Here is a 26,388-nt window from a genome sequence, read left to right as displayed (position 1 = left end):
ACACTTTCCATCTCAAAGTCTAAATAATTTTCTATTATCAAAAGTCTTCATTCTGATATTTGGCAAAACTAATACAATTATGTAAAGTTTAAAAATAAAATAAAATTTAAAAAAAAAGTCTTCAATTATTTCCTTGTCTCTTCCAGTCACAAAAAGGCAATAAAACCGGCACTGGAGAAGGGAAAGACAGCATCTACTTCTACATCTCCTCTTCCTACACATAAGGAGTTTGGTAATTCAATCACAATTCAGTAAGGGAGAGGCTAGATCATGTTCACAATTTTGTAAATGCTGTGTCCTGGATCTCACAGAAACTGTACATTATACTCTGGGCTTTTAAATTTAGAAATGAGGAGAATGAAGAGAGGTTAATTGGAAGAGTGCAGGTCCCATATACTCTTTTGGCCAGAAAAAAAAAAAAAAAAGAAAAAGACAGTGATAGAAATAATTATTGAAGAACACAGACAAAAATCATAGACAATATAAGCAGAGGATTCTGGCTTTCATGTAAGGCTGAATAATAATAGCTAGTAACAAGATGTATGGAAAAATAGAAATGTATATTATTGACTTACATTAGTGGCAGCAACTTGTTGATTTTATATCTAGAATTCAATTTTTCTTATTTTTTTATCACAATAACACACTCATTGTAGAAAATGTGTAATCTACACAAAAGTACAAAGAAGAAAAAATCATCCATGATACCACTATGCACAGATAACCATGGTTATTATTTTTACATTTTGCTTTACATCTCTTTCCATGTATTTCCCTTTACATAGGTAAACTGTACTGTTTGCACAGATATATTCTATTTTCTTGTACCTTATATATTACTACTGCTACTACTATCTTTAAAATATGTATGTGTCAGCTACTGTGATAAGTACTTCATTTATTTGATCCCAATTACTCATCTCAATAACATCCGGAGGTAAATATCACTATCTCAATTATGCTGATGGGAAACACTGGACTTCAAGGAAGGAACTTGCTCAAGCTATACATAGCTAGGAGGTGGCAGGCTCTGGATTAAGGCTCAAATTTGTATGCTTCCAAAGCCTATAATAATTAAGAAATGCCTTGAAAAGTACTTGCAATAACAGGAGCTGAGGAAAATCCTCAGAAACCCTTTGAGGGTGGTTAGTAGAAGCTTAGATTATCCTGATTTTATCTATTTATTTACTTTCAAAGACCTTGTCTCCCTTTCATTTAATCTTATTATTATCTTAAAAGTTATATATACAATGCAAGGTAAAAGAAAATAAACATGGTACTGTAAAATGAAAACTAAATGTCTTATGCCCCGGCTCCAGTCCTTTTCTTCATAAGTAAACACTTTTAAGGGCTTCCCAGATGGCTCAGTAGCAAAGAATCTGCCTGCCAAGTAGGAGAAGCAGGTTCAAGTCCTCAGTCAGGAAGACCCTCTGGAGAAGGGAATGGCAACCACTCCAGGATTCTTGCCTTGAGAATCCCATGGACAGAGGAGCCTGGTGGATTACAGTCTATGGGGTCCCAGAGTCAGACACAGCTGAGCAAATAAACAACTATAAAACACTTTTAAACAGCTGGGATTTTAGTTATTCTGGTGATAATATTGTTTACTTTAAATAAAGGAAATCTTCCTGATACCTACTTCTCAACTTACCTATTTTTCACAAATAAAGGCTACCCATATCCTTCTATTTTTATGTGCTGTGCTTAGTCACTCAGTCATGTCCAAATCTCTGCAACTCTATGGACTGTAGCCTGCCAGGCTCCTCTGTCCATGGGATTCTCCAGGCAAGAATATTGAAGTGGGTTGCTATGCACTCCCCCAGGGGATCTTTCCAACCCAGGGATAGAACCCACATCTCTTATGTCTCCTGCATTGGCAGGCAGGGTTCTTTGCCACTAGTGCCACCTGGGAAGCCAATATCTAATACCTGTTTGCACAGTATCTAATTGTTGTTTTTGCCCTGGCGTGAAATGAGAGAAATCTGGAAAACTTGAAAATTTACCTCCTTTTCTCCCTTCATCCTTCTTTCATTTTTCCTTCATATAAGGGATTATATATGTATATTTATCATGTGTGTATGTGCATGTGTATGCACACACACATACACATACAGATATATATTTGCACACACATGTATATACACACATATACACATATATAATCACTTAGAACAAGGGAGAAAGAAAGAATTACATACACACATGAAAATCATATGGCTTGGCATGTAATAGGTCCTTTCCAATAGAATACTTATATCCATTTTAAAGCTTTGGTATCTTTCTTTCCTATTCTTTCTTTTAAAAAAAAAAATGTCATCCCCTCTATTCTCTTTCATTCCTGCTTTGGACTCCATGGTTTAATTCTCAAGGTTTCTTCTTTTTTCCTTATATTTTCCATGTTTATGTTCTATTTATGTTTTATTCTGCCTTTAACTTTACATCAGCTCATGTAAACTTTTTTAAAAAATAATAAAAACAATGTACTTTGGACTTCCCTGGTGGTACCGTGGTTAAGAATCTGCCTGCCGATGCAGGGGACAGGGTTTGTTCCCTAGTCCGGCAAGATCACACGTGCTGCAGCCAAATGAAGCCCGTGTGCCACAATTACTGAGTCAGCTCTTTAGAGCCCAGAGGGTGCAACTACTGAGCCCACACACAACCACTGAAGCCCATGTGCTCTAGAGCCTGTGCTTCACAACAAGAAAAGCCACAGCAATGAGAAGGCCACCCACCACAACAAAGAGTAGCCCTTGTTCACTGCAACTAAAGAAAGCCCACATGCAGCAACAAAGATCTAGGACAATCAAAAAAAAAAAAAAAACCTCTAGAATTTTTTACTGTATTTTTATTATATAGATGACCAAGTATCACTCTTCCACATTATATAATGGAGTATGTAATCAGATGCTTGCACCTATATTTAAAATCAATATATGAGATCTACAGATTCACACTGATAGGAATATTTTGTATTGCCACATTAAATGTCACAAATTCTATTGCTGTTGTGGCAGTATTGCTGAGCAATTCTTGGTAAAGTGCTGAACATAACAAAGTACAATCTTCCTTTGATTTACACTGTAGACCCAGGCCTGGAAAATGGTATAAATTTGGAAATATGGTGTTAATTCAAATATACACACACACACACTCATATGTATGTGTAAGTAAACTTACATGGAGACAATTATGAAGAGTTCTTAAGTGCTTTAAACTATAGTATTATATATTAATATAAATATTGTTTCTGTTATAAATTTATATAGAACATTAATGTAGACATATATTTTAAAAATACAAAAGGTACAGCTTTTTAATTATCACTATGAACATATTTATATAAGCACCAACCCAACCAAAATCTCTTCTCTTCACCTTTCTGCTTTATATCTCAATTTTGTCTGCTTTTGAGTATTACATGGATGGAATCATACAGCATGCATACCACTGTCTGTATTCTTTCACTCAGTTTTACATTTTTGAGGATTGTTGTAACAGCCTACCCATTCCTAATGTAAAGATTTTCATTTTATGAATTTACAATGGATATGCTACAAGTTGTCTATCATTCATACCGTTAGAAGGACATTTAAATTTTCTCCATTTTTCACCTATTAAAACAGTGGTGCTGTGATCATTCTTGCATATGCTTTTTCATGTGTATTTCTTTCATGTATATTACATAGAAGTAGAGTAGTGGGTTATAGGATATGTGTATGTTAAGCTTTAATTGATATAAGCCAAAGCATTTTCCAAAAGATTTTCTACCTTCTTTCTGTCATGTGGAATATTTCACATCCTGGCTAATACTAATTGATCTTCTTGATTTTTAAAATCATCTTTATACTGTCTATGGAAACTGATTTGTTATTATTTTCCTTCACTATCTTAATACTTTTTTCTTTCCCTATTGCCCTGGCTAGTAGTACTTTTAGGAAAAAATTTTTCAATATTCTAATATCATAATAGTGATCATTAATGTAACTTATTATTCTCAGTCTCAGTGTGAAAGCTTTTAATATTTTATCATTAAGTATGGTATCTGGTGTAATTTTTGACACCCTATATCAGATTAAGGAAATTTGTTTCTATTCATAGCTCAATAAAAGTTTTTTAAATTAATAGACTACTTTTACAACAGTTTAAAAAAACTGAGTAGAAAGTACAGGGAGTATCCTTAAACCTCACTACCATCCTGCCAAATTGTTCATATTATTAACATCTTGCATTATTTGATTCACTTGTTACAACTTATGAATCAATACTGATACTGATTATCAACTAAGTTAAATGTTTGCATTACGATTCACTATGAGCTGCACAATTCTATTGGTTTTGGAAAATGTGTATTATGATATATCCACTCTTACATCATAAAGAACAGTTCATGGCCCTAAAAATCCCTATTTTCCACCTATTCCTCCTTCCTCCTCTGACACCAAACCTCTGCAACCACTGATCTTTTAACTGCCTCAATAATTTTGCATTTTGAAAAATTCCATATAGTTGGAATCATACAGTTTTTATACTTTTCAGACTCACTGCTTTCACTTAGGATGATGCATTTAACAGTCTTCCATGTTTTTCATGGCTTGATACCTCATTTATTTTTTTATCACTGAACAGTATTCCATTGCATGAAAATACCACAATCTGTTTATTCGTTCACTGGAAAATATTTTGGTTGCTTAAATTTTTGACAATTATAAATAAGGCTACTATAAACATTTGTATGCAGGTTTTTGTATGGACATACATTTTCAGCTTATTTGGGAAAAAGCTGGGAGCAAAATTGCTGGGTAGTAAGGTAAAATTATGTTTATCTTTGTAAGAAAGTACCAAACTACCTTCCAAAAGCAGCTATATCATTTTGCATTTCTGTTCCTGCTGCTCCACATTCTTGCCAGCATTTCATCTTAGTGTTTTGGATTTTGATTATTCTAATAGGTATGTAGTGATATCCCACCGTTGTCTGAATTTGAAATTACATAATGGCAGGAGACCCCTGTTCGATTCCCGGGTAGAGAAGTTCCCCTGGAGAAGGGATAGGCTACCCACCCCAGTATTCTTGGGGTTCCCTGGTGGCTCAGATGGTAAAGAATCCACCTGCAATGTGGAAGACCTGGGTTTGATCCCTGGGTTTGGAAGATCCTCTGGCGGAGGACATGGCAACCCACTCCAGTATTCTTTCTTGGAGAATCCTGGAACCTGGGGGGCTCCAGTCCATGGGGTCACAAAGAGTCAGACATGACTGAGCAACTAAGCACAGCACAATGGCATATGATGTTGAATATCTTTTCTGTATATATTCTTTAGGAGACAGTATCTGTATATCTTCTTTACGAGATGTTTTTCAGATTTTTGCCCATTTTTTAAAGTGGGTTGTTTATCTTCTTATTGTTAAGTTTTAAGATTTCTTTATATATTTTGGATACAAGTCCTTTCAGTAAATATTTTCTTCCACTATGTGGCTTGTCTTTCCATTTTCTTAACTGTAACTTCAACACAGTAGACATTTTAAATGAAATTCACATTATCAGTTTTATTCTATACAGATCATGGTTCGGGTGTTGTATCTATAAATACTTATTGCCAAACCCGAGATTACCTAGATTTTCTCATTTTATCTCTAAGTTTTATGGTTTGGTGTTTAATATTTAGATCTATGATACATTTTGGTTCAGTTTCTGAAAATTGTATAGGTCAGTTTCTAAATTCTTTTTTCTTGTGCATGTGGATGATCAGCACCATTTCTTATTGAAAAGGCTATCCTTTCTCCATTGAATTGTCTTCGCTCTTTATCAAAGGTCAGTAGACTATATGTTAGAGAAGATATCTATGATCACCCTATAAAAAATAGAACTCCTCTCCACTACAAACACACACTGATTTTTAATTCCCCTATCCTAGTTTTCTTCATAAGCTTATCTTCACTTTACATAGAATATACATGTGTGTATAAGTTTATTATGTGTCCCCTACTAGCTGTCAATAACAACAGTGTCTTCAATAATACTAGCACATCTAACAGCATCTGGTATATAGTAAATACCAAAGTATATTTCACTGATTCAATAAATAATATTTAAGTTTATCAGGTCAATTCAACCACTTTTAAAATGGTGTGTGTGAGTTTGTATGTATGTACGTGTGTGTGTGCACATGTGCATGTTTGTGTGTCCAAAATTACCTGAGTGGATGGAACTGTCATTTGTGACAAATAAAATGCAAATATTATAAAAATCTGAATAGGATAGCACTTAGCCTTTGAAAACAGACTTGATATCTTCATAAATATAGTTATGGTAAGAACCATTTAAGGACATAAAAAAAATTAGCTAACTCTCCCAACTTTATACATTTTCCACAAAGGATCAGAGAATCAACTATTTATTGCACATAGAAACCTTCATTCACAAATAATAGTTATCTAATCACCCTAAATTATGCTGTTATAAAATAAATTGGCACTATACAAATTTTTGAGTAATATGTTTAGATCACTACCTCTCCATTCAATAGTTATAAAAATGGCTAATTCTGAAGAAACGTAATATAGTTAAACATCTTTTGACTTAGGCATAGAATCATTTCTAAAATGTTACTTTCTACATCTGTAACTTTTAATTCTTGATTTCCAAGTTTTCAACTTGATTCTGTTACAATTTGCTAGATTAAAGTATGCTATTTCTAGGTCCTAAACAGGGAAACTATAACACACTTCAAGAGTCTCAAAGTTCTACATTTTACAAGTTTATATAAAATTCATTAAATTTGGTCACAACACTTGGCCAAATGGCAACTTTTGAAAATGCAAAACAGGACCACTATGTTTGTAATAGTTTACATCCCCCGAGTTGACCATAAAGCAAAATATATTGCTATTACCTGGCATCATAAGCAAGAAATGCCATATGCTCACAGTTTCATTTTCATTGTGCTGCTTTAGTACAAATCCCTAATTTAATACATTTGCTACTGTTTGTCAGATTATCTGTTCTCATAGAGGTACAGGGAAAGAATATATAGAGGAAAATGAGACATTATTTGATTTAAAATGGGTAAAACATTACAAGCTCTTTACAAAATCTATACAGAAGAAAACTACTGTGAAGTGTACATTTTTAGTCTCCTTGTGCATGCTAAGTCACTTCAGTCATGTCTGACTCTGTGTGACCCTATGGACTGTAGCCTGCTAGGCTCCGCTGGTCCATGGAATTCTCCAGGCAAGAATACTAGAGTGGGTTGCCACGCCCTTCTCCAGGGGATCTTCCCACCTAGGGATCAAACTTGCATCTCTTATGTCTACCTGCATTGGCACTAGCTTTACCTAATCAGGGACCTTTCCTACAATGGAACCTAATCATAAATCTTTGGCTTATAGTTATCATTTTCAATATGCAGTAATTATAACTTAACAATCAACTGGACCATGTATAGTAGTATCTTCAGATTTCCATGAAAATGAGAAAAAATGATATAATAGACATTTATTTTTCTTATTCTGGAATTCTGCTGTGGCATATAGAACATGACTTGAAATACAAAGACAGAAAAGGTACAGTAAGAATGAAATGACTTTTATAATACTTCAATGGCTTCAGTTCAGTTCACTTCAGTCCCTCAGTAGTGTCCAATTCTTTGCAACCCCATGAACCACAGCACGCCAGGCCTCCCTGTCCATCACCAACTCCCAGAGTTTACCTAAAACTCGTGTCCATTGACTCGGTGACGCCATCCAACCATCTCATGTTCTGCCATCCCCTTCTCCTCCTGCCCTCAATCTTTCCTAGCATCAGGGTCGTTTCAAATGAGTCAGTTCTTCACATCAGGTGGCCAAAGAATTGGAGTTTCAGCTTCAACCTCAGTCCTTCCAATGAACACTCAGGACTGATCGCCTTTAGGATGGATGGGTTGGATCTCCTTGTAGTCCAAGGGACTCTCAAGAGTCTTCTCCAACACCACAGTTCAAAAGCATCAATTCTTCAGTGCTCAGCCCTCTTTATAGTCCAACTCTCACATCCATACATGACCACTGGAAAAACCATAGCCTTGACCAGATGGACCTTTGTTGACAAAGTGATAGTGTCTCTGCTTTGTAATATGCTGTCTGGGTTGATCATAACTTTCCTTCCAAGGAGTAACCGTCTTTTGATTTCATGGCTGCAATCACCATCTGCAGTGATTTTGGAGCCCCCCCCCCCAACACACCAAAAAAATCAAGTTAGCCACTGTTTCCACTGTTTCCCCATCTATTTGCCATGAAGTGACGGGAACATATGCCATGATCTTAGTTTTCTGAATGTTGAGCTTTAAGCCAACTTTTTCACTCTCCTCTTTCACTTTCATCAACAGGCTCTTTAGTTCTTCACTTTCTGCCATAAAGGTGGTGTCATCTGCATATCTGAGCTTCTTGGTATTTCTCCTGGAAATCTTGATTCCAGCTTGTGCTTCTTTCAGCCCAGCATTTCTCATGATGTACTCTGCATATAAGTTAAATAACCAGGGTGACAATATACAGCCTTGACATACTGCCTTTCCTATTTGGAACCATTCTGTTCTTCCATGTCCAATTGTAACTGTTGCTTCCTAACCTGCATACAGGTTTCTCAAGAGGCAGGTCAATGGCTTCAGTGGCTCTTATAATACTCATATCCTTTGATATACTTGTTGTACATAAGAGAATTTATCCTGAAGAAAAACCAATTTGGACAAATATTTATGAATATGGCTTTTACAGTGGTATTGTATATGATACCCAAAATTGGAAACATGTTAAATACCACCAGTTTTGGATTAAAAAAAAAACATTTGCACATGTAAGTGATATGACAAAAAATAAGGTTGAAGAATGTTTATTGATATGGGAAAATATTTACCATGTCTTAAGTAAAAATTGGCAGAAATCAACTCTTATAGTAAGATGTTAATTGCATGAATGGATACTTACACAGGTACACAATAAAAAAACTAGAAATATTGGGTTGGCCAAAAAGTTTTTTGGGTTTTTCCATACCATTTTACAGAAAATCCCAAATGAATCCTTTGGCCAACCCAATATATATAGCCTATTTAGACAATTTTGCTGTTGTTCTGTCACTAAGTTGTGTCTGACTCTTTGGGACTCCATGGACTGCAGCATGCCAGGCTTCCCTGTCCTTCACTCTCTCAAGTTTGCTCAAACTAAGTGACTGCTAATATTTTCAGTACCTTTCTCCTTCTAGGCACAAGGAAAGGGTGCACCTCCCTGTCTCCTTGAAGTGACACTTGACCATATTAACGTGATATTTGGCCAATAGAGTGAACAAAAATAACATCTGTAGTTTCTAGGCAGGAATATTTAGAAGCCAGTTCATGATTTTCCATAGTTACTTTCCCAGTTATCAAACTTTAAAGTCTCGTCTGGAGAATTTAGTATCCTAAAAAGTGGTAGAAACTCTACCAGCCTATATCTCTTGAGTGAATACTCCAGGCATAGGCCTACTGCCCATTTTTGCTTTACATTTAGCACTAGCGAGAAATAAACACTGCTGTTTTAAACCACTTGTGGGTGCAGTTTATTTGTTATTGTAAGATAATCTAGCATATTCTTACAACTACAAACTATAAAATATTTTGGTAGATCCCTCTGCTTAAGACATTATGAATACTCTTCTCTTCTGTATTCTTCTTTCTGTTTTTTCCCAATTAAGCAGGATGAGCATAAATTTTTATGACATAATAATAATTATTAAACATTAGTAAAGAAAATGAAAAAAACTAATGAGTTCCACTTTTAACATTTATACAAAATTTATTTTAATAGACCAATCTCTTCATTTAATTCACTATTTCTAAAAAACATTTCATATGTCATTCAAGAAAATATGATTGCAGAAACTGGACTAAGATTCCTATGGATTACTGGTATGGTTAGTACCAAATTCTTATACAAAAATTTATCCTGATGATGTACCACCTTTCAGGCCTTCATTGGGAAAATTAGAAATCATCAGAGCTTCAAGAAGCTTAAACTGAAATTATGAGGAACCATCTATTTCTGTTATCTTCTCTCAACATAAGAAAAGGATTTTAAACACTTGAGACTATTTTCCTCAAATAGCCTTTTAAAAATAACAAGAAAATGTTCTGTGAGAAAACAAATTCTCTCAGATCATAGTACAATAGCAGTTATAATTTATTGACACCTATTCTGTGTAAGTCATTTTAAGTTCCTCATTGCTGATCCTTGCAAGAGCCCTGCAAGATTAGCATAATAATTTCCATTTCATAAAGGAAGAAACCAAAGCAAAAAGAAGTAAAGAGATTTGATCAAAGTCACAAACAAATCTAGAAATCAGTAACAACAAGAAAAGGATAATAAAGGAATAGTGGAAACAACTCTATCCATACTCATTTGATAACCTACATGAAATGGAAAAATTTCTTGAAAGATACAATTTGCAAAAACTCACACAAGAAGAAATAAACAATCTGAATAGGCCTACATCATTTGTACAAATTGAATCGATAATCTACTTTTCAAAACAGAAAGGACTAGGACCAGATGGGTTCACTGGTTAAGTCTTCTGAGCATTTAAGAAAAAAAATTATATTAATCTTTAATATCTCTTTCAAAAGATAGAAGCAGAAGCAGTATTTCCTAACTTATTCAATAAGGCCAGTATTTCTGTAATGTCAAAATCAAATAAAGACATTACAAGAAAAGGCCAGTATCTCTCATGAACATCAGTTCAGTGAACAGTGAACGTCGCTCAGTAGTGTCCGACTTTTTGCAACCCCATGGACCATACAGTCCATGGAACTCTCCGGGCTAGAATACTGGAGTGGGTAGCCTTTCCCTTCTCTAGGGGATCTTCCCAACCCAGGGATCGAACCAAGGTCTCCTGCATTGCAGGCGATTCTTTACCAGCTGAACCACCAGGGAAACCCAAGAATGCTGGAGTGGGTAGCCTATCCCTTCTCCAGGAGATCTTCCCGACCCAGGAATTGAACTGGGGTCTCCTGCATTGCAGGCGGATTTTTTACCAACTGAGCTATAAGGGAAGCCCCAACAGTTTAGTTCAGTTCAGTTGCTCAGTCGTTTACAACTCTTTGCGACCCCATGGACTGCAGCATGCCAGGCCTCCCTGTCCATCACCAACTCCCAGAGTTTACTCAAACTCATGTCCATTGAGTCAGTGATGCCATCCAACCATCTCATCCTCTGTCGTCCCCTCTCCTCCTGCCTTCAATATTTCCCAGCATTAGGGTCTTTTCCAATGAGTCAGTTCTTCACATCATGTGGCCAAAGTATTGGAGTTTCAGCTTCAACATCAGTCCTTCCAATGAACACCCAGGACTGATCTCTTTTAGGATGGACTGGTTGGATCTCCTTGCAGTCCAAGGGATTCTCAAGCATCTTCTCCAACACCACAGTTCAAAAGCATCAATTCTTCAGTGCCCAGCCTTCTTTATAGTCCAATTCCCAACCCAGGAATTGAACTAAGGTCTTCTGCATTGCAGGAGGATTTTTTTTTACCAACTGAGCTATGAGGGAAGCCCATAGCTCACATCCATACATGACTACTGGAAAAACCATAGCCTTGACTAGACAGACCTTTGTTGGCAACTAATGTCTCTACTTTTTAATATGCTGTCTAGGTTGGTCATAACTTTTCTTCCAAGGAGTAGGCATCTTTTAATTTTTCATGAACATAGGTATATAAAATCCTCAACAAAATATTAGCAAATAGAATTCAACAACATATAAAAGAATCATATAATGTGACCAAGTGAGATTTATCCCAAATACAGAAGGCTGCTTTAACATTTAAATATCAATTAATGTAATCCATCACATCAATAAACTAAAAAATGAAAATCATATTATCACATAAATAGATGCAGAAAAACCATCTGATAAAATCTAATACTCATAATTAAAAAAAAAAACTCAGTAAACTATGAAGAGGGGAACTTCCACATCTTGACAATGAAAACCAAAAAAAAAAAAAAAAAAAACCACACACACACTGTGAGAAACTAGAAGCTTTTCAACAAGAATGTCCCCTCTTACTATTCCTTTTCAACATCATAGTAATGCAGCTAATGCAAAAAGACAGGAGAAGAAAATCAAAAGTATACAAATTGAGAAGGAAGAAATAAAACTGTCTTTGTTCCCAAATAATGTAACTTGGGTATGGTGCTGACTTTTTTAGATAGAACACTAATAAAGGCACAATTCATGCAAAAAATTGATCAGCTAGACCTCATTCATTTAAAATTTTCTGCTTTTAGGAAGTCAATGTCAATAGCCTAAGAAGACAAGTCACAGACTTGGAGAAAAATCTCTTCAAAAGACACATCTGAAGGACTATTATGTAAAATATACAAAGAACCTTCTTAAAACTCAGTAATAAGAAAACTCGATTTAAAAATAGGTGAAAAATCTTAACAGACACCTCACCAAAGAAAATACACAGATGGAAAATAAACATATGAAAAGATGCCCCATATTATCTGTGATCAGGGAAATGCAAATTAAAATAATGAGATATTAAAATGACCAAAAATCAAAGTACTAACAACTCCAATGGCAGGTGAGGGTGTGGAACAACAGGAACTCTCATTCACTGCCAGTAGAAAGGTGAAATAGTACAACCACTTTTGGAGAAAATTTGGCAGTATTGGGCTTCCCTGGTGGCTCAGACAGTAAAGAACCCACCTGCAGTGCAGGAGACCTGCGTTCGATCCCTGGGTTGGGAAGATCCCCTGGAAAAGGAAATAGCAACCCACTCCAGTATTCTTGCCTGAGAAATCCCATGGACAGAGGAGCCTGATGGGCTACAGTCCACCAGGGTCACAAGAGAGTTGGGCATGACTGAGTGACTAAGCACTGCTGCTGCTGCTAAGTTACTTCAGTCGTGTCCAACTCTGTGCAACCCCATAGATGGCAGCCCACCAGGCTCTGCTATCCCTGGGACTCTCCAGGCAAGAACACTGGAGTGGGTTGCCATTTCCTTCTCCAATGCATGAAAGTAAAAATTGAAAGTGAAGTCGCTCAGTCGTGTCTGACTCCTAGCGACTCCATGGACTGCAGCCCACCAGGCTCCTCCATCCATGGGATTTTCCAGGAAAGAGTACTGGAGCGGGTCGCCATTGCCTTCTCCAGGTGACTAAGCACTCAGGCTACAAAACTAAAGGTACTCTTATCATGTGATCCGACAACCATGTTTCCTGGTATTTACCCAAAAGAGTTGAAAACATGTTCACAGTAAAAACTGCACACAGACATGTATAAATTTTATTCATAATAGCTAAAACTTGGAAACAGTCGAGATGTCCTCCAGTAGGTTAGTGGATTAATAATCTGTGGTACGTCTAGACAATAGGATATTATTCAGCACTAAAAATAAATGTGCTATTGAACCATGAAAAAGTATAGAGTAAACCTAAATAAGCATTACTTAGTGAAAGAAGCCAATTTGAAAGGCTAGCAGGGAAGGAGAAATATTTGCTCTCTACCCTTCTGGATTCCTTCTTGACACTGCTGTAATATAAGATTAACAAGAGAAAAACAGATTTAACACATACAGCACACAGCATGAGGGAGAAACCTAACCCAAAGTAACTCAAAATGGCAGCTTAGAATTCCAGCACATATTGCATCTTCAACAAAAAACAATGTATTTGTTGACAAATGACAGGATAAAGAAAGGAAAGCAGTTTTAGGTTTCCAAGGGTGGCAAACTGTGGGAAGTAAATATATGTAAGGAGTAAGGCTTTTCCTACAGATTCCTCTGGTGCTGTCTCTGGGCTCAAAAGATTCTATCTCCAGTAAAGAAGAATTTATATCCTTCCTTTTAGGTACAAACTAGGCAGTTTTTCTGTGAGTTTCCTGCTTCCTAATTGCCTTTAACACAAAATAATTTTTATATTAAAAAGGCATACTTTGGGATAACATAGTCTGGCTTCCTTCAGCTTTTATATTATAGGATTGCAACTATATGACATGTGAGAAAAGGCAAAACTATGGAAATAGTAGTTGCTGGGGGTTAGAGGGAAGGAAGGTATGAATAGTTGGAATATGAAGGATTTTTAAAGCAGTGATACTATCTATACTATACTGGTGGATACATGTAATGTTCAATATATAGGTACTATTTGCAAAACATATAAATTAATGTGAAAACCATTGTATCAGCCAAAACTGAATTGTTATCTAATGTAAAATGCCTTTGAAACTTCAGGATACTCCGTATCTTCAACCTTCCCTACTGCAGTACGTTTTAAGAATTCACATGCCAAGTCCACCAGGGAATTTTCCTGGTTGGCAGGCCACCAACCTTTTGAGTACTCTGACCCAAAGAGTAGAAAAGCCCTATAAAGGGCAACAGGTAGAAAGTGTTTGGAATAGTGATTCAACTGCCCTGTTATACTTTGGTCTGGTTTATCTGCCTTATATTCATTTCAATATGAATTTTTAAGCTACCTTTTAAGTGTTTATCTATTAATTCTATCTCTGATAAAAGTTTTGACTGCACATTGACCTTTTGGTCAAAGAAGTGCTTGCTCCTAGTAAAATGTGACTTTGATTATATTTCCTGGCAATACTTTAGTTTTCTAGTCATAAAATTTAAAAAATCAGTTTGAGGACATCATTTGTCTGGTACTTTTGGTCTCTCCAGGTTTCCATGGATTCTTTTAGCAACAGAGACTGTTAAGATGCGTTTACATATCATATCACGAGACAACCGACTAAAATTTACTGCAGTTACAGGAAAAGCATAAGCAATATCCCTTTGTTCTTATTCTTGCTGGGAAAGGATTTTGTGTTGGAGGAGGTCACTGAAAGGAGATGACCGCTGGTTGACCTGCAATCCGGACTACGGGCAACCAGAGGTTCCTCAGCCCATCCATTGTGCTTGGAATGTACTCTCTGCCCACTGCTCCCATAGTAGGCTTCAAAGTCTTGAAAGCATAATGTGTTGTTGAGACCATCTGGTTAGTATATAGGACTGAATTTAACTAAGGCTGCTATATAAACTTTTATGATTCAGGCAGCTGGGTGCAGCAATCAACTTGTCTTGTGGCCACCCAAAAGAAGCCTTACATGTAAGTTTCCGTGCCTATAAAACTGCCACCTACCAATCTAGGGAAGGTCTGCTTCTTTCTTTGGTCTCCCCTTGCCCTCTGTGTACAGGACTGGTTTCAGATTCCAAACACAGGGAGCTCCCAAGGTTCAGAATCAACATTGTGGCAGTGACAAAGAACACTTCTGGGAGCACTACTAAAGATACTCTGATTTTCAGAACATGAGATGTATGAAGAAACTTTCCTTGTTGCCAGTTGAAAACAATGAAACAAAACAACTTCTCTCCTCTACAGGCTTATGCTCAAAACAGTGTTGGGGCATTTCATCTGCTTATCTAACAAGTGTTAACTGAGTCCTAATCATGCTCCAAATACTGGACATTGTGTCACTTTTGTGGTTTAGAAAGCTGTAATCACTATAAACCACCCTGGGATCACCAGTCTTCACAAAGCTAACACATTCCTTGTTATTGCTGTTGTTGATGATGATGCTGTTGATGTTACTGATGTCATATCACTGATCCAAGTAAAACTATTAGCATGAGTAAATATTTTTCAACCAGTGTTTAACAAAGTTTCTTGTGATACAAATGGGAATGAAAGCATAGAATAGTATAAAGCATTCAGAAACTGGAAAATAAAAATTTAAATATGGGAAATAGAACTTACTAGCTGTGTGATTTATGGATATTAATTAACTCCTCTTCAATTACCTTATCTGTACATTGGTGACAATAATGCCAGTCTTCAGTTCAGTTCAGTTGCTCAGTCGTGTCCGACTCTTTGTGACCCCATGAATCGCAGCACGCCAGGCCTCCCTGTCCATCACTAACTCCCGGAGTTCACCCAAACTCATGTGCACCCAGTCATTGATGCCATCCAGCCATCTCATCCCCTGTCGTCCCCTTCTCCTCCTGCCCCCAATCCCTCCCAGCATCAGGGTCTTTTCCAATGAGTAAACTCTTTGCATGAGGTGGCCAAAGTACTGGAGTTTCAGCCTCAGCATCAGTGCTTCCAATGAACACCCAGGACTCGTCTCCTTTAGGATGGACTGGATGGATCTCCTTGCAGTCCAAGGGACTTTCAAGAGTCTTCTTCAACACCACAGTTCAAAAGCATCAATTCTTTGGTGCTCAGCTTTCTTCACAGTCCAACTCTCACATCCAAACATGACCACTGGAAAAACCATAGCCTTGACTAGGTGGACTTTTGTTGGCAAAGTACTATCTCTGCTTTTTAATACACTATCTAGGTTGGTCATAACTTTCCTTCCAAGGAGTAAGCATCTTTTAATTTCATGGTTGCACTCACCATCTGCAGCGATTTTGGAGCCCCCCAAAAATAAAGTCTGACACTGTTTCCACTGTTTCCCCATGCAAGTCTTACTGGTGGCTATATTGATTAAATTAAATAACATATTAAAGTAACTTTTTTTTTTTGGCACATGAAAGATTCTCAGTAAAAAATAAATATTGGAAAGATTACTTTCACAAGAATACCTAAGAGGGTAGCCTCAAATTGCACAACAAACTGCACTTGAATTAAAACTTTAAGTATTTTAAATAAACCTATAAGCATATTAAAAGAAAATAAAGGTCAATCCTTCTAAGAGTTCTGTATGAGCAAAGGTTTCCTAAATTTTAATGAATTAAATATACCCAAAAAATAGTACATTTCATTACAATGGTTTCTAAGTTGATGGGGTCATTTGACATATATAATGGAAAGTAAAAAAAAAAATCAAAGGTAATATCTCATCACTTTCATAACTATGCCTTATGGATACTTGGAAAAATATCTCATCATTCCGATTACATAAGTAACTCTTATGAACCAACAGTAGCACTAGGTGATGCTATCATCTTGCCAACTCCAGAAAGGTGGGTATCTCTTGCTGCTTACACTAGTGATTTTACCCAAAATCATTATTTAACCTCTCTATGGCACCCCACTCCAGTACTCTTGCCTGGAAAATCCCATGGACGGAGGAGCCTGGTAGGCTGGAGTCCATGGGGTCGAAGAGTCGGACACGACTGAGCGACTTCACTTTCACTTTTTCACTTTCATGCATTGGAGAAGGAAATGGCAACCCACTCCAGTGTTCTTGCCTGGAGAATCCCAGGGACAGCGGAGTCTGGTGGTCTGCTGTCTATAGGGTCGCACAGAGTCAGACACGACTGAAGTGACTTAGCAGTAGCAGCATTCTCTATATACCCTCTTTTTTCCTATTATTTATCCTTATTCTTCACTCCAGCTATATTTCCCTCCATATCACACATTGAAAATGCCTCAAGACAAATGTTCGGATTGTGCTAGTCACAAGTGAACATGAAATGCCATATTTAGATAGAATTCTTAGCAAAGCCAACTTAGAATCTGTTGGTCTCCCTTTTGATGAAAGCCTCCACCATGGTGACAATTCATTTTTTTAGCAATATCAGAGCTAAGCAAACTATATATGGGTCATAATTTACTGAGTTGAGAATGCTGCTAAGAAAATTACCTTTGGCTACAGAGCCTGTCCTTGGTTGAATAAGTTACAAAAGATAAAATTCATGACATATGCTTACAAATTATAGAGGAAAACATTAGTCTCATTGGCTTTTTTCCAGAAAACAGGGAATCAGGAGAATGGTCTCTCTGGTTATGTTTTATGTTGCTCTGTCCCTGTGTTAGTCAAGATTCTATAAGTGACTTCACTGATGACATAATGGGAAGCCTAGCAAATGAGAAAGGGAAAGATATATCCAACAATGCAGAGTTCCAGAGAATAGCAAGGAGAGATAAGTAAGCCTTAAGTGAACAATGCAAAGAAACAGAGAAAAACAACAGAATGGGAAAGACTGGTGACATCTTCAAGAAAATTAGAGATACCAAGGGAACATTTCATGCAAAGATGGGCTCAATAAAGGACAGAAATGGTAAGGATATAACAGAACCAGAAGAGACTAAAAAGAGGTGGCAAGAATACACAGAACTATACAAAAAAAGGTCTTAATGGCCTGAATAACCATGATGGTGTGGTCATTCATCTAGGGCCAGATATCCTGGAGTGTGAAGTCAAGTGGGCCTTAGGAAGCAACACTATGAACAAAGCTAGTGGAGGTGATGGAATTCCAGCTGAGCTAGTTCAAATCCTAAAAGATGATGTTGTTAAAGTGTTGCACTCAATATGCCAGCAAATTTGGAAAACTCAGCAGTGGCCACAGGACTAGAAAAGCCAGAAAGAAAAACACCAATACAGTATACTAATGCATATATATGAAATTTAGAAAGATGGTAACAATAACCCTGTGTACGAGACAGCAAAAGAGACACTAATGTATAGAACAGTCTTATGGACTCTGTGGGAGAGGGAGAGGGTGGGAAGATTTGGGAGAATGGCATTGAAACATGTGAAATATCATGTATGAAACGAGTTGCCAGTCCAGGTTCAATGCACGATACTGGATGCTTGGGGCTACTGCACTGGGACGACCCAGAGGGCTGGTATGGGGAGGGAGGAGGGAGGAGGGTTCAGGATGGGGAACACATGTATACCTGTGCTGGATTCATTTTGATATTTGGCAAAACTAATACAATTATGTAAAGTTTAAAAATAAAATAAAATTTAAAAAAATAAATAAATAAATAAAAAGGACTAGAAAAGGTCAATTTTCATTCCAATCCCAAAGAAAGGCAGTGCCAGAGAATGTTCAAACTACCATACAACTGAATTCATTTCACATGCTAGCAAGATTATGCTCAAAATCCTTCAAGCTAAGCTTCAGCAGTTATTTATCTTACGTAGTAGGATTATGATTCAAATAGCCTTGATAGGCTGAGGTGATAAATGCAAAGGATTAAAGTTCTTCATTTCTGTTTGTACACACATACATATACATACACACACACACACACACGGAAATGTGATGGTGCACAAAATAACCTGAGAGGTTTTACCTGAAGACAGCTTTCATCATAAAAATATTTTCACAACTGGATTGGTGTGACTTTTAGATAGCAATTTCTTTTCCTCAATTGTTGAAGCAAGTAACTACCAACCATCTATCAGGGGTGACCTCTTCTAAAAGTAACTAAATTATCTGCCTGAGGTTTTACCCACTTACCAGTTCACCAATTGAGAACTAGTGTAATCAACAGGAGCTCACCTTTGTGCCAGAGCAGCGCTCCTTCCTACCACATTGCGGCCTCCCTAAGCAGTAACACTGGAAGTTGTCACTGCAATAGTCATTACCCAGTCCCCTCGCTGCTCAACCTATTTGTCTCCACTAAGGCTATCTTTTAGGCTTTCCTGGTGATTCAGAGGGTGAGGAATCCGCCTGCAATACAGGAGACCTGGGTTCGATCCCGGGGTTGGGAAGACTCCTTGGAGAAGGAAATGGCAACCCACTCCAGTATTTTTGCCTGGGAAGTCCCATGGACAGAGGAGTCTGGCATCATGTCGCAAAGAGTCAGACATGACTGAGTGACTAAGCACAGGCTATCTTTTAATGCAAATGACTCATATATTTCTGGTCACACACAAGCAACTGATGAATATATGCAAAAAGAATCCATGCACTTAGAGCTGTTTTTATGTGAATTTTCCCATTTCTGCCTGTGTTTCTCAATAAAAATGAAAAGCTATTAAAAATTGAACTCAAATGTTACCCTTTGTTCTCTATGCATTTCCATTTAAAAATATTTTAGGCCCTTTTTTTACTCATACCAGAAAGTATAAGTAATAGGAAACTGCTTCCATAAGCCTTATATTCATATACGGATTTTCACATTACAGGCTGCCATAACCTGTTATTTGTTGAATTATTGATATTCATACAATTGTTTGTAGACATTTGAATACCTACTATTGAGAAAAGGTTGAATTGATCAGAATCATCTGAATTGCATATGCAAATATCAAAGAACAGCCATTTCTTGCTATTCCAGGCTAAATGACATTAAAGAGGCTTATCCTATGTTTACTTTGTGCATTTTGCAGTTCACCCATGCTATTTCAGAGCTATGTGCTCTTAAAGCAATGGAAGAAGCCTTGGCATGACGTTCACTATAAAAGGGCAATAGGGAGAAATGCTTTGCAGTTTTACATGTAACTCTTTTTTTTTTTTTTTAAACTTTACGTAATTGTAACTCTTAAAAGTGGTATTTGGCAGTTCACTTTCCGTAGAAGTGAATTATTATAGTAATCATGAATGTTTTATTTTAAAGGACTCATTCACTCTTATGACACTTGTGTAAAAATGTTTTTGGAGCTTAAGTGGCCATCATTCCATGTCTCCATCCTACACCACTTGTGAAAATAATAATAATAATTATAATCTCACATTAACTTTGAAATTACCCCTCTAACCCCTGATCCCATCTCTGAACATTAAGTTCTGCATTAAGAAGAATAACAGGTGCGGATGTAGGGCAAGGAAGCTGTTTCTCAGTGTAGCTCTTTTTCATGCTTCTCCTTGTGACCCTCTCTCTGAACCTCTCCACTGTGTTTACATCTCACTGAGCTTTCTTTTGATGTGTCTGAAGAGTTTGCTTCCAAGAAAAGACAGATCGTCCCTGTCAGAGTCTCATCAGAAACACATAAACAAGAAGTGTAGTATTAATAACTATCATCACCTCAACAAGAAAATCTGAAATGATGTTGACTTCCCTCTTCCTCTTTCTAATATTTATATTTAGATGGGGACAAAAACAACTCCTTCACAAATGCATTTCAGCTGATTGATTTTATAGCATTGCCAGGACAGCCAAACCTGCTAAGGACCTTTTGGTTCCAAACCTTTAAGTGCAGTCCATCATATTCAACACAATCAATCAATATTCCCAGGAAAGCTGCTGCTCTCGCCTTGTCCTGGATCACAGCCCGAATGGAAAGGAGCTGAAATGCGTTCAGCCCTCTCTTTCCAACTGTTTCCAGCCCTTGGTGTTCAATCTCTCCAAAAAATCTGCTTTCTCCTACTGGGATTATTTCTAGAGGAGTGATTCAGAAAGACCCAACCTCACAAATATGATTAAGAATGAGGATGGCTTCAAGTGTCATGCCTCCTAGAAGGCAGTGGCATCTTTCAGGCACTTTGGCAAATAGATGAGAGAGCTCTGTTTATTTTTTACTAGAATCCCTTCAAAGCAAGCACACCAGGATATAGTCCCTTCCCTTTTGCTCAAGCATTGAAATAGTATTCTTCTGAGAAAAAAAAAAGGGGGGGGGTGTATGTGTAAATCTGGCTTTGTGTTTGACAAAAAGTTTAATTTTAATAGCTTTTTCATTTGACAGTAATGTGGCTATCATCACCTTTTTTGTTTTTGGGTTTTTTGTTGTTGTTGTTGTTGCACCACATGGCTTGTGGGATCCTCAGCCAGGAGTTGAACCCAGGCCCAGCTGTGAAGATGCTAAGTCTCAACCACTGGACCACCAGGGTATTCCCTGTCATCAACAAATCTTATCTTTCTGCTTAATAGTGCTTTTCCCACACTTTGGGCAACCTTTGGTCCTCTTCACTCTGCCTTGACTAGGATACAACAGAACACACCCCCAAAATGTTCCAATAACTTTGATTCTTCAAAAGATGTTTGGGTCTTAATTTTTAACCTCAGCATATCAATAGTTCTCCTCCAAAAGTAAAGCTGTTTTTCTGGATGCACTGTTTCATATTAATATGCAAAACACGCACATTAAGAGGGATAATTCACATTGCAAAATAATAGATTCAAGGGAAGTTTTAATCTTCAAGTCAAAGTTCAACTAGTCTATTTCATGTTTGCTATAACTGAGCTATGCTCAGCTTTACCACAGTGAGGCAATATTGTGCAGTGGTTTAAAAGTATAGATTTTTTGAGTCAAGTGTAATGAAATTTAAACTCTGGCTTTTTCTTTTATTAGCTGTAAGAGAAATATGTCACTTCCTCCAAACCTCAGTTTAATCTTCTGTAAAATGGAAAGAATAATAACTCAAAGGGTTAATGTTAAGATTAAAGTATTTAGTACAGAATCTTGCACTCAATAAGTGTTCAATAAATGGCAGCTTAACAATAGAATCAAAGGAGCAAGATGCTTGTATGTAAATAAAGCAAACTCTTCATACATACTTTTCTAATTAACATACACACACATATACACAAAACCAGTAACGGCCACCATTTTATACACCCATAGACTCTGTGTGTTGGTCTCACTGTCATGTCTCTTTGTGACCTCATGGACTGTAGGTTTCCAGGCTATTCTGTCCCTGGGATTCTCCAGACAAGAATACTGGAGTGGGGTGCCATTTCCATATACTCTAAAAATAACTATATCAACGGATGACTTGGAAGGAATCTAAGTGTCCTTATCATCTTCCCTCTCAACCCTGTCTCTCTCCCTTTGAGTGTTTTTAAGAGAGTTTTGTGATTTGAGTTGCCACTTGATAAAGTGCCATTGCTTTTTAGAAATACCAAAAGAAACGTCACACTGTGGTTGCATGATCCCACAAAGGGGACAGAAAATGAGATGTGTCACAGCTCTGTGCTCTGTCAAGTCCCAGAGAAAGGAGTTGTTATAACTGCTTCATACTCCTACCACTATCTTGGGAAGGGGCTGGAGGTGAAGACGACCTAAAGCAAAAAAAAAAAAAAAAACTGATACTAAAAAAATTTCTCACTAGTCTCTTGGGACTTGCTATAGTTACTGTGACAAAAATTTTTGGAAACAGGTGAAAAAGTTCATCTCAGCTTTCTTGAAAATCTGGGCCATGATTTTCATGGAACTTTAGTCCTTTTGTTAAGTTCACAAAGGTGTTAAGTATATATTCATTATGGTGCCTGGTACACTTACCAAGGGACATAAGACTCAAGAGAAATGGGGGACTATATATGATTATGTATACATTTATTAGACTGTCTAGAAGTGAGGGGAAGGAAAGCTGGAGAAAGGTTGATATCATCTGCGCTGGAAAGGGTATGTGCTCCAGAACGCAAAAAAAAAAAAAAAAGAATACTAAATATTAATACTGTTAATGATACAGTAAAAAGAAACTATACTACTTTATAGTGAAGGCTAAATATGAAGACCTATAAGACCTTTTAGAACTAACACCCAAAAAAGATGTCCTTTTCATTATAGGGGACTGGAATGCAAAAGGAGGAAGTCAAGAAACACCTGGAATAACAGGCAAATTTGGGCTTGGAGTACAGAATGAAGCACGACAAAGGCTAATAGACTTTTGCCAAGAGAACACACTGGTCATAGCAAACACCCTCTTCCAACAACACAAAAGACTCTACACATGAACATCACCAGATGGTCAACACCGAAATCAGACTGATTATATTCTTTGCAGCCAAAGATGGAGAAGCTCTATACAGTCAGCAAAAACAAGACCAGGGGCTGACTGTGGCTCAGATCATGAACTCCTTATTGCCAAATTCAGACTTAAATTGAAGAAAGTAGGGAAAACCACTAGACCATTCAGGTATGACCTAAATCAAATCCCTTATATTATATTATATATATATAATATATTATATTATACAGTGGAAGTGAAAAATAGATTTAAGGGACTAGATCTGATAGATAGAGTGCCTGAGGAACTATGGATGGAGGTTCATGACACTGTACAGGAGACAGGGATCAAGACCATCCCCATGGAAAAGAAATGCAAAAAAGCAAAATGGCTCTCTGGAGAGGCCTTACAAATAGCTGTGAAAAGAAGAGACTAGAAAAGGAAAGATATAAGTATCTGAATGCAGAGTTCCAAAGAATAGCAAGAAGACATAAGAAAGCCTTCTTCAGTGATCAATGAAAAGAAATAGACAAAAACAACAGAATGGGAAAGACTAGAGATCTCTTCAAGAAAATTAGAGATACCAAGGGAACATTTCATGCAAAGATGGGCTTGATCAAGGACAGAAATGGTATGGACCTAACAGAAGCAGAAGACATTAACAAGAGGTGGCAAGAATACACAGAACAACTGTAAAAAAAAGATCTTCATGACCAAGATAATCACAATGGTATGACCACTCACCTAGAGCCAGACATCCTGGAATGTGAAGTCAAGTGGGCTTTAGAAAGCATCACTATGAATAAAGCTAGTGGAGGTGATGGAATTCTGGTTGAGCTATTCCAAATCCTGAAAGATGATGCTGTGAAAGTGCTGCACTCAATAGGCCAGGAAATTTGGAAAACTCAGCAGTGGCCACAGGACTGGAAAGTTTCAGTTTTCATTCCAATCTCAAAGAAAGACAATGCAAAGAATGCTCAAACTACTGCACAATTGCACTTATCTCACACGCTAGTAAAGTAATGCTCAAAATTCTCCAAGCCAGGCTTCAGCAATATGTGAACCATGAACTTCCAGATGTTCAAGCTGGTTTTAGAAAAGGCAGAGGAACCAGAGATCAAATTGCCAACATCCACTGGATCATCGAAAAAGCAAGAGAGTTCCAGAAAAACATCTACTTCTGCATTAATGACTATGCCAAAGCCTTTGACTGTGTGGAGTCTCCACACAGTCTCCACAATATTGTCTCCACAATAAACTGTGGAGAATTATGAAAGAGATGGGAATACCAGACCACCTGACCTGCCTCTTGAGAAATTTGTATGCAGGTCAGGAAGCAACAGTTAGAACTGGACATGGAACAACAAACTGGTTCCAAATAGGAAAAGGAGTACGTCAAGGCTGTATATTGTCACCCTGCTTATTTAACTTATATGCAGAGTACATCATGAGAAACACTGGGCTGGAAGAAGCACAAGCTGGAATCAAGATTGCTGGAAGAAATATCAATAACCTCAGATATGCAGATGACACCACCCTTATGGCAAAAAGTGAAGAGGAACTAAAAAGCCTCTTGATGAAAGTGAAAGAGGCGAGTGAAAAAGTTGGCTTAAAGTTCAATATTCAGAAAACAAAGATCATGGCATCCGGTCCCATCACTTCATGGGAAATAGATGGGGAAACAGTGGAAACAGTGTCAGATTTTATTTTTCTGGGCTCCAAAATCACTGCAGATGGTGATTGCAGCCATGAAATTAAAAGACACTTACTCATTGGAAGAACAGTTATGACCAACCTAGATAGCATATTGAAAAGCAAAGACATTACTTTGCCAACAAAGGTCCATCTAGTCAAGGCTATGGTTTTTCCTGTGGTCATGTATGGATGTGAGAGTTGGACTGTGAAGGAAGCTGAGCGCTGAAGAATTGATGCTTTTGAACTGTGGTGTTGGAGAAGACTCTTGAGAGTCCCTTGGACTGCAAGGAGATCCAACCAGTCCATTGTGAAGGAGATCAGCCCTGGGATTTCTTTGGAAGGAATGATGCTAAAGCTGAAACTCCAGTACTTTGGCCACCTCATGCAAAGAGTTGACTCATTGGAAAAGGCTCTGATGCTGGGAGGGATTGGGGCAGGAGGAGAAGGGGACCACAGAGGATGAGATGGCTGGATGGCATCACTGACTTGATAGACATTAGTCTGAGTGAACTCCGGGAGTTGGTGATGGACAGGGAGGCCTGGCGTGCTCCGATTCATGAGGTCTCAAAGAGTAGGACACAACTGCGCGACTGAACTGAACTGAACTGAAATATAAATTAATAAATAATCATTAAAAATAAATAGATCAGCATTCACTGTGCTCGATCTGTGATATAGCTGGAGTGTATAACAATTGGTGCAGAGTAGGTGGGTAATAACTATGTGATGAATGAACAGAAACTTCAAAATTTTGTAAGGCATAATTTAGAGATTCCCTATGGAAAATCAGTTCAATAAACAATTATTGAGAACCTAGTATGTGCAGTCAATAAGGAATAAAATTGCAAGTTAAAGAACCCAATCACCAGAACTCACAATCTACAATAATTAGTCAAATTCTCATTTTACTAGTATATGACTTTTTTACTTATAAACCTGGAAGTTTTCTTAAAATAGAGCAAAATCTTAATGCATAAGTGCTTACAAGAATATCTGAACAAGAAACATCTGACTAGACTGTCACTGTGCTGCTGCTGCTGCTGCTAAGTCACTTCAGTCGTGTCCAACTCTTAGCGACCCCATGGACTGCAGCCCACCAGGCTCCCCCGTCCCTGGGATTCTCCAGGCAAGAACACTGGAGTGGGTTGCCATTGCCTTCTCCAATGCATGAAAGTGAAAAGTGAAAGTGAAGTCACTCAGTCATGTCCAATTCTTCATGACCCCATGGACCACAGCCTACCAGGCTCCTCCATCCATGATATTTTCCAGGCAAGACTACTGGAGTGGGTTGCCATTGCCTTCTCCATCACTGTGCTAGACGTTGCCAAAACAACCAGCAATCCTAAAGGAATTGTGT

The 26,388-nt window shown here is 37.5% G+C and overlaps 1 long non-coding RNA gene across 2 annotated transcripts in view; it reads right to left on the bottom strand.

Annotated features, from left to right (window-relative positions):
- The window catches only part of LOC129638712 (uncharacterized), a 151,843-nt gene that overhangs the window by 108,924 nt on the left and 16,531 nt on the right, over positions 1 to 26,388 (bottom strand). The gene's annotated exons all lie outside the window — the stretch shown is intronic.

The sequence above is a fragment of the Bubalus kerabau genome, chromosome X (genome assembly GCF_029407905.1).
Source record: "Bubalus kerabau isolate K-KA32 ecotype Philippines breed swamp buffalo chromosome X, PCC_UOA_SB_1v2, whole genome shotgun sequence".
Classification (NCBI taxonomy): Eukaryota; Metazoa; Chordata; class Mammalia; order Artiodactyla; family Bovidae; genus Bubalus; species Bubalus kerabau.
The sequence above is the reverse complement of the archived record's forward strand: the minus strand, read 5'-3'. Positions and strand labels throughout refer to the sequence as shown.